General features: G+C 41.4%; 2 long non-coding RNA genes across 2 annotated transcripts; one reads left to right on the top strand and one right to left on the bottom strand.

Moving 5' to 3' along the window:
- The first annotated feature begins 3,741 nt into the window (after positions 1–3,741).
- LOC120871269 lies at positions 3,742–6,896 on the top strand. The gene is made up of 2 exons (XR_005722992.1): positions 3,742–4,745; positions 4,784–6,896. It is a non-coding gene; the product is annotated as an uncharacterized LOC120871269 (long non-coding RNA).
- Positions 5,082–13,225, bottom strand: LOC120871270. Its single transcript, XR_005722993.1, has 3 exons — positions 11,573–13,225; positions 9,731–10,452; positions 5,082–8,073 (listed from the first exon to the last, which is right to left on the bottom strand). It is a non-coding gene; the product is annotated as an uncharacterized LOC120871270 (long non-coding RNA).
- Between the last annotated feature and the right edge of the window lie 751 nt (positions 13,226–13,976).

Below are 13,976 nucleotides of genomic sequence, written 5' to 3'. Positions count from 1 at the left end.
ATAAATGGTTGGTGACTATTACTGTTGAGTTGCCTATTGGGTGTTCTCTACCGGTGTGATTGTTTTGTAGGGATGAATTTGTGGTAACTCTTTGTATATTAGCTATATTAATCTTAATCTGTCATTTATGTGGGAAATATGTCCCCAGTCTATCATGCATCTTACAGAAGGGTTCCCCAAATTTCTGCTTAGGTAGTCAAATATGTAATTTCCTTTAGGGTTTCTAGGCTTGTTGTTTCGCTTATGATCTCCCAATATAAAATTATAGTCTCCTAAAAATTCTTCCAATAATTTTCACTTCAGCATTTAAATCTAGTCCTTCTGGTATTTTATGTGTATGATGTGAGGTATGGATTTGGTTGTTCTCTTGGCACCTTACTGGAGTTCTGTTTGTATAGTAGTTCCACATATCAGATTTAATTGAGAAACTTCAAGAAAATAAATTACAGTATTGGCGGTAGTAATTAATTAATTGGGTAGTTCTGAGTTTTAATGGAATTTGATTTTTTCTCTTAATGGACTCTTCCCCTTCTCTTTTTTCACATGAAATATTATAGGAAACTCCAACATACAAAACTGGCTGTTACTGTTTGACATGGTGAAAGACAATGAAATTACAAAGTGGAAGAGTAAGATAATCGAGCCTTGTAAACAAGGATAAAGTTTTATAATAAAAGTTTAGATTTTATTGTGAAATAATGGGGGAAATGACTACAAGATTTTAGGCAGAGAAGTGACACAATCAGCTCTCCCAAGAACGGGCTGAAGGCAGACAAGTGTTTGGGAGTGACACCGCTAGAAAGGCGCCAAGTCCCAGCACATACGCTTCTCGTGGACAAATGCGATGGCATGGAGATGGTGGCGGGGTGTACTGACATGACACGTCATGGGATTTAATGGCTGACTAGGGTATCTGGAGTGAGACAGAAGAAAGCGTCAAGAATTCTGTGTTGTGGTTTGAGAAACAGTGGAGGAGGGTGCCATTTATCAAGAAAAGCAAACAGTGCGAGAACAGCAGGTTGAAGGGAGACGGTGGGGTCAGCACGGTGCCCGTGTGCCTGTGCCTGTGCGTATGCTCAATGTGGAGTCTTTGGGACCCCATGGACTGTAGACCGACAGGCTCCTCGGCCCATTAGATTTTCCGGGCAAGGACACTGGAGTGGGCTGTCATTTCCTACTCCACAAAGTATCTGGATGCTAAACAAGTGGGGGAATATCCAGATGGCAGGTGGTCATTCAGACATGGAGCTCAGGGAGTATGCCTGGACTTAAGATAGGAATCTGAAATTTATCCACATACAGTCAGAAACCACAGAGCCGTGAAACTGGATGAGCTTTCTCAGACGTCTATAGGGCAAGAAGACCTAAGGCACAGGAGGGCCACTGCTCTGGTTGCGCTCTTGGACTGTAAGGACAAAACTCAACTCTGGCAACTGATTGAGTTGTACAGGAGGTACCTTGTACAGTGACAGGTTAACAGTCTTAGGCAGTGTAATTTATTGGAGGGATATGAGGCAGCTCTCAAAAATCAGAGCAGCTTAACATTCAAGAAAATCAAGAACCTGAACTGAGGAAATCTCAGTAACAGGAACTTTCATGCCTCTTACGTATCATCTGCTGGCTAGCTTCCCAAAGGAAAGGTGAGGTGCTCTTCTCAGAAAAAGGGGGGAAAAGTACACTGAGTAGGCAAATGCAGCGGTCTACCCTTGGCTTTCCAGTACACGCACTCTTTAGAACAGTTTTATAAATGACTCCATTCAACATACTGGAGAAAATGAATTCCATCTTCTCAGGGGCAATAATCTAAAATGATTTCTAGTTATCACATTCAGTGTCAAATCTAGATTTCTGGGTGATAGTCATTCTCCCCTAGATCTTAACCCCATCTTGACAGTCTACAATCTATGGATTTACTGGTATATAATCATCACCAGCACACCCATATGTAGTACTTTGGGGGAACACTGCCAGCAGAATAGCTCAGTTCCAACGGAGGAAAGTTTAACTGGGGTAACTTGGATCATGCTCAAACTTCAGCCAGGAAATGTGAGGGGCAAAGTATTGAAATGGAGGAGAGGGATAAAAAGACAAGGTAGGAAATATGGGTAGAAAATACAGACTTATTTCCACAAGTCACAGAGCTAGAGCTGGTAGTTCTCCTAAGGTATGCATAGGTGACTGGTTCCAGGGCCCCAGGGGATACCAACATCTCAGGAAGCTCAAGTCTCTTAGGTAAATGGCATACTACAGTTGGCTCTCTGCACCCAGGGGTGCCACATCCCCAAATTTAACTGTCAAGTTTGAGCCATGTTGGTTGAATCCAGGTGCAGAACTTGTGGTTGTGGACAGCCAACTGCGCATTCTGTTTTTCCTTGCCTGTACACTGTATTTTTCCTTCAGTCAAGAGTTTTTGACTAATGGGAAGACCTACATTTTTATTCCTGAGGTATACGTGGGTTGAAAATTTCCAAGTCTTTTGAATCTTCCCAGATACCAATATTACATAAGTCAGTCTCTATTCAAACTGTCTTTTCACAAAAGATCTAAGTAATATGGCAAATTACCCTCATAATTCTGCAACTTGTGGAATCAATCTCCAAGTTTTAGTTTATAATTAAGCATGCCTAACTCAAGTGGTCTTAACCTTCCTTATCCACTTCAGATTGTTCTACTATCAATAGCTACCTGGTCATCCAGATGTTTTCTCAAGAGGTACACAATTCCAATGACACGGGGAGTATCTCTACCAGCTTTTTTGCCATTGTAAATGGCTCATTGCCCTCCACCCCCACCCCAGTCCATAGACAGCAAGTGTTCCTGCTGCCTTTAATTCAATCAGTGCAATAATCAATTCCAGATCCCCCATGCTTCTGAGGGTTTGAAGCCTACTATTTAACTGTTACCAATTTCTGTAACCAGTCATTTGGTTACAAGCAAAAAAAAAAAAAACCCCACTTTTGTTTGACAAAAACAATGAAGATATATGGTGGTCTCAGAAACAATGGAAAATCTGGATAATCAGGTTTTGACAACAGAAACCAGGGCATCTTTGGGGATGTCTTCACATAACTCCTATGATTTCCTTGGGACACTACAATCAGGACTCAGTTCCTATAATTTTGTGTCACCTCTCTTAAGACTCAAAAGTCTTGGTGGGAGGGGAATTTAGATTGTACAAGCGTGGATCACACAATCCAACCTCAGTCAGACAGGGGGCATGACACAAAAATACTGTCATTTACAGCATCCCCACAAAATGGCAAAGAGTAGCATTCCGAAGGAAAAATGGATATCTGTCACTAAAAAAAAGGTGGGGGTAGGAGACAAAAATCAATGGATATCTGCTATACCAATACTGAGAACTGAACCTACAAAGGAGCAAAAGCCGGCAGGGAAGGAAGAAAATGACACTTCAAGAGTCAGGATGCTGGTGGGAGTTGTTTGAGCTGCTGAACACTCAGATGTTTATGTAATGGATTTAGCAGTAGAAGGCCATTATTGACTTTGACTTTGCAGGAAGATCAGAATACTCAAAGATTTCAAGGAAAATGTGACTATCCTTCTCTCTGCCTAGTGTGAACACTGCAAGAGGTCTTAAATAGATTAATGTTGGTTGAGAACTGGAATAATCTTTGATGAACACTGAAATTATAAAGTTTATAAGCCAAATACACTCAGACATTAAAAATTAAGGGAGTTACTGAACTCAGAAAGGTTCAAGAGTAATCAGATTGAGTAATGCATGAATATATTTATCTAAATATTCACTAATATAAAGGCAGGTCTTTTAAATTATTTGCCAAAACAGGCTCCGTGTTAAGCAACTTGTCGAGGTCGAACAGTAAGCATTGTATTTTAAAAATTCTTTATTTTAAAATAAGAGTTTAAATGTAAGTAGTGTAAAATATTCAAATACAGAAATGTATAAAGTTGAAAGTCATGTAATCTACACTGTTTAAGACTTTTCTGTGCATTATGAACATAAACACAAATCTTTAGATGAGTTCATACTATACATATTTCTAGCAATGGTTTGTTTCACTTAATAAATTATGGCCATTTTTCCATGCCAATATGTAATAAATGTATTTTATTCTTTACAACAGACACGTAAATGTTCTTATATGGTTGAACCAGGTGTTTTATAGTGGTTATAACGAATTCTTTGCGGATAAACATTTAGATTTTTTACTATATTCTACCATGTAATTAATTTTTATGCTTCTGTAGTAACTTAAACATGTCAGCTCTTGTTCCATTCTATCTTCTGGACTGGAAAATAGTATCAGTGTAGCCTTGACCTCTAGTTTAATACTTAAAGATTCTGATATTGGTAGACAAGTATCTTAGGACTCAATTTCAAGTAACTGAAACCCAACTCAAAGTAACTTAAGCAAAGAAGGGTATTTATTGATTCACATAACTGAAAAGTCCAGGGGATATACTAGCTTCAGGCACGGTTTGATCCAGGGGCACAAACATTGTCATCAGGACTCAAGTCTCTCCATCATTTGGCTCCCATTTTCCTCTGTACTGGCTTCATTCTCCGACTGGCTCATTTGAAATGTTGGGCCCTGTTGGTTTGAGCTTTTCATCCTACAGAGCTAAGCAATCTCAGTAAAGAGCTTCTCTTTCGTAGTTCACTAAAACTCTTAGGGTTGAGAATCACTGGACCAACTTGAATCACACGACCAATCCTGAACCAATCACTATGGTCAAGGAGATGGACTGTGCTGATTGATCAGGTCTGAATTACACGTCCACCCATGAAACCTAAGATTAGGTCAGACTGAACCATGTGGACTGAAGAAAGGGAGAGGAGGTTCAAAGAAACATCAGGGAGTCGTTACAAAGGAATGGAATGGAGGCTGGTCAATCAAAAACAACTGATGTCAGTGGTAAGACCAGATACTGAAAAAGTTTAATCTCTGCTCATAAAGTTGAATGGTAATCACTGGCATTGTTCCTTCCTTGATGATAAAAGTATTCTCAAAAAAATCATGAGTAGTTAAGTTTGTCCTCTACTCAGGAGGCTTGTAATCCATCTGAATGGAATAATCATGTCCAATAGCATATCTGGATGATACAAGAGTTTCAATGTAAGTAAACTCAGTCGTCATGAGTCTGAGAGCCCAACTGTCTTGCTGACATCAAACAGGACAACCAGCCTCCCACTGGCAAATAGTTCTGTGAGACTTCCTCAAGTCAGTGGTAAATTTTAAGTTCAGTGGAAAAGTTTTATGTTCCTTTGTCTTTTGCCAAGTTGAACTGGTACATTTCTGTGAATACTGGTAAATCAGATTCATCTCTGTATGACCACAGAATGGAGGAATGGACAGTGCGCTCAATCTGCTCTGCTCCTTCAGATCTGGCAGAAAGGGTCCCAAGTGCTGAAAATGATGATCTAATATATACAGGCATAGAGGCTTACTCTGCAGTTAAAAAAAAAAAAAAAAAAAAAGCTGCTGGTCAAGGAGTATGTAGCATGCTCCTTCCTGTTGTGAGCATTAAGTCCCGTAGAGTACAGAAGTACATATTGCTTCTGTTCAAAACATCTTTGTGGAACTGGATATAAGATAGCCGAGATCAGCTGTAGTCTTCTGAAGGACAATGTCTGATTGCAGCAACATGTCAGAAAGGCAGGCAATGGCTGAGTCAGGTAAATAGGAAGTAAGGTACCTTCAGCAGGGCCAGTCAGTAGCCAGGCTAAGATCTGGAAACACAGGCAGTTTAATGTTGAAGTTCTGTAAATTAGCTTTAACCCTGAGTATTCCAGGGTTAATCCATAGGGTTTACTCTAGATACAATTTTCTGATCTTAAAGGGCCAGTCAGGTATAGCAACTTTCACTTTCCTGCTGATCTGCCCAAGAACTTTCAGCTCAGGAGAAAGGTATCTCTTAAATCCAGACTTGAGGTTCTGTTTAGGAGTCTATGCTACATCTGGGAGTCATAGGGTTGGGAGAGCCAGGTTCATCAAGGTTGGCCCTATTTTCTTTGGTAATCAAGTCTCCATCTTCTGTATTCAGCTCATCTCTGAGAATCATCTTATCAACAAGTCAAGGCCTCCGACTGGTTGAATGGTACTGCTGCAAGATGAGATCTGAGGCATGGAGATAGTAAGTTACTAGGTTGGAGTTTTAGGCTTTTCCCATCATCCATTCTCATACATTAGACTCTTGAACAGATAATCATCTTTACCTTTTAAGTCTCTCATTTTAACAGGGTTAAAGGGCATGACTGGCAGTCACAGATCAATGTATCTTCCGGTCAAGTCCAGGAGAAAAAGAAAATCGAGTTGACATTATGAAGGTAGTGAAAAAACCGAGTTTGTAGACAATTTCTTCTTTACAAGTAATAGTTGTATATACACAAGCAGGCTAGTCATCAGATTTTGTTGAAGATGAGCAGTACAGAATAACCTGACTTAGGCGTTGTTTGATGATTTGTATACTGAGTCACATAATCACAATTAGTGTAGAGGATAAGAGACAAAGATATAAAGAAACATTCCCAACTTTTAACCAGTGCATTCATTAAAGTAGTTGAGGACAGCTGGCCCTTAAGTCGATTCTGAAGAAATAAGGTTTTTTTTTTCTCAGGACATGGATTAAAGTCTACTTGATCTACATGATCTGGTCTGGGAGTTCATGTATCATATCCCTCCTGAACAGACAAGTTGTCTTAATGCCTGAGAGTATTTCATGACAAGGAATGAAGTCAGCCACTGTGATTCAGCTAAAGTAACAGATGAAATTCCATGGAAACATCCACAAGGATAAGGGACTGTGGTCTTGTGACATTAGAAAGACTCAAGAAGCTTGAGTCTATTGATAAAACTCTTTAGCTGCAGGCTTTGTAGATTTCCTTCCACGTCTGTCTACATTTCCAGGAAAAAGGTAGATATGCAATTTGAGATGCCCACCAAGTAAGCCATCAAGGCCTAATCCAAAGGCCTACCTCTAAATATCATTAACATCAACAACTGATGGTATCAGACATCAAAAGATTCATCTTAAACTCTCTCACTGGCTGGAAGAAAATTTTTACAATGGCCACATTTTAAATTACACACACAAGAAAAGGGTGTTCAGAGACTGTCTCTTGTGGATCAGGTTATTACATGTAGAGCTGAGTACTCCTAACTTTTGAGCAGAACAGGCAGGTATGCCAGTGATGAAGGAATTGTTTTAGCAGTTTTTCAAAGGTTATTTGCTGCTTTATTCTGGAAACAGCAGTTAAACTGAATAGAAACCAAGTAGTAGTGTAACTGCCAATGGCTGAGTGATAGTGATGTAGTTTGGGAAGATGAATCATCATCAGGCGCCCTTTCAGGTAATGCTGCCAGTCTCTGAATTCTGCTTTCATAGTTTGCGGTTATCTCTTGCACACGAAGTAGAGTACCATGGCTGAGGATGGGAGGGCCAATGTATAGCTGGTCTAATACTGCCTCAATGAGGCATCAACTTTAACATCAGCTTCAATACTTGGTGTTTACTGTATTCAAGGAGGATCAAGACTTCAAGGTCATGCATTTTAAGGACCACTAGAGCACCCGGTGTTTGTGGAAGAAGTTGAATAAGGGGGTTTGTCAGTGTAATGTACGAATTGTTCTCCGGCTGTATCATTCAGGAATCACTGGAAGTCTATTTGTGGTTAGAGGGCTATTATTCTAGGTCCATTTGATGTTACTTTCAGCCCATACGACTAATCTTGGGGGCAAAGTTATGTCCATCTTCTTGCACTTCTCTGAGTATTCCTAAGAATGCTCATTATCAACTGAACACCGACATGTTGAGATACAGAACAGAATGCGATTCAGGTCGAATATACTGTTGTCTATCTAGGACAGTGGTTTCCAAACTGTGTTCTGAAGAATTCTGGTTGTTGTAAAGAAGTCTCCTTGGGTGTCACCATGATGGTAAAGTAAGATGCTTGTGGCAGGTTTCAGGGCCCCCACTTCTGCTTCCTCCAGAGCAGCTTCACTTTTACTCTGGGCTTCCATAAAGTTTTCATTCAAAGGGCTTCAAGCCTTTGGAAAACCAATGATCTAAGAGTAAGTTGTTCACAAAATGCTGAAATAAAAAAAATAGGTCACAGAAACCAGAAACTGTGAGCAAAGCCTGTGGTAAGCCAAAGCGTTTTTCTATTTATTCTTTCTCTAATGTGGGCCACATTACAAAATGAAAAAGTTAACATTCCAGTCTGCTACAAACTCAGATTGCCTGATTGGGCTTTAAGTGACTATCAGGGCAAGGCTATTGGTTTTAAGTGACAATAGCGCTGGTTTTTTTTGCAGTCAGCAAATGGCTGCAAAATGCATTAGTCTCTTTGTAAATATTATTTCAAGAAGTCCTTGCCTGGATGACTTCAAGTATTGTAAGATTTCAATGGGCCACAACTTAAATCCTAAGAAAGTATCTCCTTCTCACCCATTCCCTTTTACTCTTTATTTTTCTCCTTTTCCCTCCTCACTCACCTGAGATATAGTTCCCTTAAACTAGATTTACAGCACAATTCTATGAGAGAAATATATTGCTAAACATCATAGAATTAACCTATCTTTCTGGCAGAATTAACTTCCCCACACTCCTCTCCCATGTATCCCCACCAATCTTCTAGAGGTTTCTTTGACAGAAAATAAAGCTAACTGTTAAGATGTAGGGTTCTCAGATGATGAAGACATACTAATTCAAGAAGTTATTGCCAAGGTAAGAAAAAAAAGGGGGAGGGAGTAAGAGTTTCAAAGATACTGTTTATTCCTAGGTCTCCAGGGCAATTATGTTGGCAATCAGGAAACACTGGCTATATTGCTTTAAAGAAGTTTTCCCATTCCATTAAAAGAAATGCTACAAAAGTAACATTATGTATTTGATTAGACTTAGGACACACTGGGCCAAACAACTAAATGAGGCTCTTTACTGTAAGCCTTTTGAGATCCTTTAATACACTACACTGCATTAACAATCAGGGAAGGGGACACATTTTACAGTATTTTACCACATTATTGGACTACAGAAGCTCTTTATATATGATACATATTACATGTGTATATCAAATATATACATACACACACATACATATGAACAGTACTATTCTAAAAAAAAATGATGGCTCATTCTATGTAAATATTAATTTGGGGATAGAGGACCACAGAGTTGGTGTCTGGGAATATTAATAGGAATTAAAAAATAAGAAAAAGGAAGACATGGAATCAACAGGGATCCCCAATCAACTAGGCCATCTTTGGGAAGACCACAAAGATGGATGAAAGCTCTAAAAGTAGCCTTGTGTTTTCTAATGGGTAATCTTGTTGTCAGATGAATATACTACCATAAAGACAGTCTACTACTGCCAAACCTCAGAGATGACTTCAGGTCCAGGTACAACTATTGCAAAATCACATCTCTGACATCCTAACTGACTGAGGGCACTGATTGAGACCGGGAAGTTGAAAACTTTTCTGGGGTTCCCAATCTCCAGTTATTTTAACACAGCACATAAAATAGAGGCTAAGTTAATTCCAAAGAGAGAACTGGACTGGGAGTCAGAAGGCCTGGCTTCTACCATTTTGCAGCTGTGTAACCCTGGATAACTTTTAAATTTCCATTTCCTTATCTGAAAAAAGGGATTATAATTTGTGTTATTTGGTAACTAAGATTAATGCCAGTGAAAGTGCTTTGAAACTGTAAAGTGCTATATAAATATAAGGGATTACCATATAGGTTCTACCTGGATGTATCAAGAGGCCTTTTCTGGAATCTGATTGGAGCTTTGTGAGATGTTGTTAGGTAAAGGGATTCCTTGGTAGAATTTCTTACATTTGTGTGAAAAGTTCTGGTTCCTGAGTAATCCCAAAGAAGATGCTGTGAGTTCACTGTGCCTTTGTTTTAATCCCAACGGGTCAGAATATCTGCTTGCTCATTCAGTAGGCTACTACAGATTTGAAATGGAAAAAGAATGGGGTCCAGATTAGACAATTCCTGAATTTCAATCATTTGAGACAGTGGGGCGTGGTCCGATATAGTTCTCAAAAAGATGCTGCCATTCTTCAGACAGTGCTGATAACTAAAAATCCCCTGGTCCAAATTTATTATGTGTCTCTGAAAGCTTTAACTGGAGAAACAAAATGCACACTTATGGAACAAGCTGAACCTTTGTTGTGATAAAACGGCTTCAGCTATTTGGCTTGAGAAGTTGAACTTCACTACAAAAGGCTGTGTTGAATCTGGGTGGAACAGGACAGGAGTGGAGGTGAAGGCCACATCATGATGGTTCGCTGGATACGCCTCCTAGATCACAGGGGTCCACTGGAATGATGTCTTCTTCAGTACTGAGGTGGCAGAATCCATCGCCATAGGCAAAAATCCAGGTACCAGATCTGTAGGCTGATGGAATAGCACAAAGGTGATCAGAAGATCCAGGTGAACACTCGGCAACCAGGAGGCACAGGACTGGAGAGAAGAGTGACAAAACATATGAGATAACAAATGCTGGAATTAGAAACACAGGACCCTGGGCTGGGGCTGCTGTCAGCACCACTGCCTGATGGATACTGATTCTTGACAAATGCTGGGGCGGGGGGTGGGGGGGAGCTTATGATTAATAATCAGTGATGATAAGAACAGAGAGTTCTCAGGCAAAGACTGTTTTTGGACTCTTGAGGACAAACTGTTTCAGGGAAGCAGCAAATAGGAATGGCTCCAATTCTCATACTCTGGAGGAGTAATTTATCTGTATTCAGATTCCTGGGCAGTGGTTGGTGGGGGAGAACAAAGTGTCTCCCAGATGGTCTGAGAACTGGATTTAAGTTGATATACAAACACCAAAGCAAAGGAGACACTGCTGTTCTTCCTTTTCCAATGCCTTTCACAAACTGTCTTATAATCTCATATCAATACTTATAAAACTTATCCTTAACTTTAATGCTTCCATCTTGAGCAGGAGACAGTAAGGTATACAGGGAATAAAACCCTTGCCCTCCTCTATTATACCCTATGCAACATGGCTGTTTCTCTTCACATTTGAGGAGTCCCTAAAATCTTTTTAAAGTTAGAATTAAAAAATAATAAAACATGAAGTAAAGGAAGAGACATGGCCCATAACTAGTGACTTTTTCAATAATAATTAGGTTATCACACAGCAACTAAGCAAATATTTATTGAGTGCTTATTTGGCGACAGGCTGGTCTCATTTAAATATCTTCTTTCTACTAAAGCTTCATCTATGTAGTTAACATGTCTGGGCAAAAGTTCCCAAGACACAGGCCCTTGATTTCAAGGAGCTGTTACCTGTAAAGAGAACTAATGAAATGCACACAAAAAAGTACTTTATAAGCTACTGTATATAAAGATAAATAAAAGATACACACAAAAAATTAAAAAAACTTAAAAAAGGTTAATTTCTGCCTAAGGTTAAGAGATTCATGGAGAAGACAGCATCTGAGTTGGATATTGAGGAAATGGCAGTTTTGACAGATGAAGAAGCAGAGGAAGGTATTCAGGATAGAGAAGAGAGCATGAACAAAAGTGCAGAGATGGTAAAGAAACAGGCATTTTGGAAAATGGCAAGTACCGTAGTTCACTTTGGATGGAGCATCACCAGAGTTTGCACTGAGGGTTTGGTGAAAACTCAGGTCTCCGAATTTCCAGTAACAGCGCTGGTGGCAGTGCTTGCTCAGTCATTGTCTCTTTTTCAACACAAGGACAACACTCCTCAAATTCGAAAACAAAAACGTCCAGCTCCCGAGTTCCTGTCACACCCTGGTAGTTTCTTCCAGGTCCCAGATCCAGTTCTTGAAATTCTGGAAATCTGGAGCCCATGCGGTGATTACACTGAAAGCCATCGGTTCCAGCGAGTGCAGAACGCTGTAGTGAAACCCTTTCAACCTCCTATTCTGGACAGTTCATGTTTTGTCACAGAATTTCAAGCTTTGAGTTCCAGTTGGTTTTCTCCTCCTTTCTCCTGAGGAAAGCATTGTATCACCACAGTCTCAAGATTCTTTTGAGGTACATCCAGATTTAATTACAAAAGAGCTAAAAGACCAACACATTTGTCTCCAAAACAGTCATTTCTCTGGAATTGAGATCATTTGTCTCTGCCCTCCAGGTAAAGGGAACAGTCAATTGATTTTTTCCAGACATTTATAAGAAATAGCAGAACCGGCTAACACCTAACAGACAAACACTTAGGTGTGTTTGCATTTGCTTACTTAGAGCTGTACCACGGTAAGCACCACTCCACAAAACGAAAATGTTTGAAATCCAAGTGTTCAAACATTTCTATAGTGTTTGCTGGACAATGGCCTGGAATCTGATAAAAAGCAGCTGACGATTAACAAAGAAGCAAAAACTGGCATTTTGGCCATCTTAGTAACACACTTGCAAGCAAAGAGAATACAAAGCAGGCGGGGAGGAAAGTTAAGGTTTGAAACACTTCCAAACTACTGACTTTGAGGTTCAGAAGAAGTTCTAACAAAACTTTTCAGAGAATGTCGATTTCAATTAATAAAAACAAACATCTTCAGGAATTCCATGTGAGACAGCTTGCTAAAAACCCACCTGCACCATTAATTAGCTGGACTTGGCAGCACCATTTAAAAATAAGCCTGCTCACTACCAACCACACGGAGCTAAGAATATAAAACAAGAGCAAGTAACGGATGGCAACCACGGTCATGGAAAATGATCAGTGAGAGTCAGGTAGTCAGGCACCAGAAAATAAAAAGTTGTTGGGCCAAAGATTGAATAGGCTTCTTGACATTAGAGAACACATCCACTCCTAGTTTCAGCTGCGTTATACTGGGTGTCACTGTACCATAAGCATCAGCCGCCCTTCAGGCAACCCATAGTGAAAGGACTCAGAACAGAAGCCAAGCAGTGGAGTGTTGTTACCCCGAATATCCACTATGCATAGAACAGCTCACATATCCCAGGGATTCAACAGGGGCTTCAGCTTGGTTGTGACGGGTCCCAAATGACATCTAAGCCTCAGTTTCCTCCTTGTGGCAAAGGAACTGTGGTTCTTAACTCTTCCGGGTCACAGCCCCCTCTGAAAACTTGCTGGCGATGGATTCTCATTTCCCTAAATTGCATATTGCCACTAACTTCTGCACACAATTTCAGGGAGTTTGGGGATCTCCATCTCCAATCCAATGTTTCCAGGTTCAATATCCAAGGATTGGGGATTTCTAAGTTTTCTTACAACACCAAAAAAAAAAAAAAAAAGCCAACCATAACGAACAATAATCATTCCTTTCATCCACCGACGCTTTATGGTTTACAAAGCGCTTTCAATCCCACAAATGTTGATAGAGGAGGAAACTGAGGCGCAGACAAATTACTGAGTGACTTGCCTAAGGTCACTCGGCCAGCTGGTGGCGAGGCCCGGAAGCAAACACAGCTCTTCCGACTCCGGAGCTCGCTTCTCCACCCCGGAGCTGCCGCCAGAGCTCCTGCCCCTCACTAAGGCGGCATAAGGAGGAAAAGGCAAAGTAGGAAGCCCACCACCAACCATCCCCCGGCTCCCTCCTGCCCCCCCAACTGGGTCCTTGCAGGCCCCGAAGGGTGGCGCCAGGCCTCCAGGCCGGCCCCGGCCACCCCAGCTTCCCCGGCCGCGCCAAATCCCGCCGCCGCCGCCTCCCCGGGAGCGGGGCGGAGCAGCTGCCCGCCGCCGCCAACCACCCGGACGACTCCTCGTCGAATCGCAAACGCATAGGCCGCCGCCCGAGTTCTGCGTACGAGAAGAAAGACGCGGCGCGAGCGCCAACGGCCACCGGGCGCGCGCCGCGGCGGCCGGGCCTGCGCCCCAAGAGCTGGATGCCAGAGCAGGAGAAAGAGCCGCCAACCGATCGCTCGATCGACCGCGCGCCCGCTCCTTCGCCCTACCAGACCGGGAAGGGGGGGAGGGCGCGCCAGGGCTTCTTTGAGTTAGGGGCCTGACTCCCCGGCGACGAGACAAGATGGCTCCTCCGGTCCGC

The sequence above is a fragment of the Oryx dammah genome, unplaced genomic scaffold (genome assembly GCF_014754425.2).
Source record: "Oryx dammah isolate SB20612 unplaced genomic scaffold, SCBI_Odam_1.1 HiC_scaffold_12, whole genome shotgun sequence".
Classification (NCBI taxonomy): domain Eukaryota; kingdom Metazoa; phylum Chordata; class Mammalia; order Artiodactyla; family Bovidae; genus Oryx; species Oryx dammah.
This window is presented reverse-complemented; position numbering and strand designations above follow the sequence as displayed.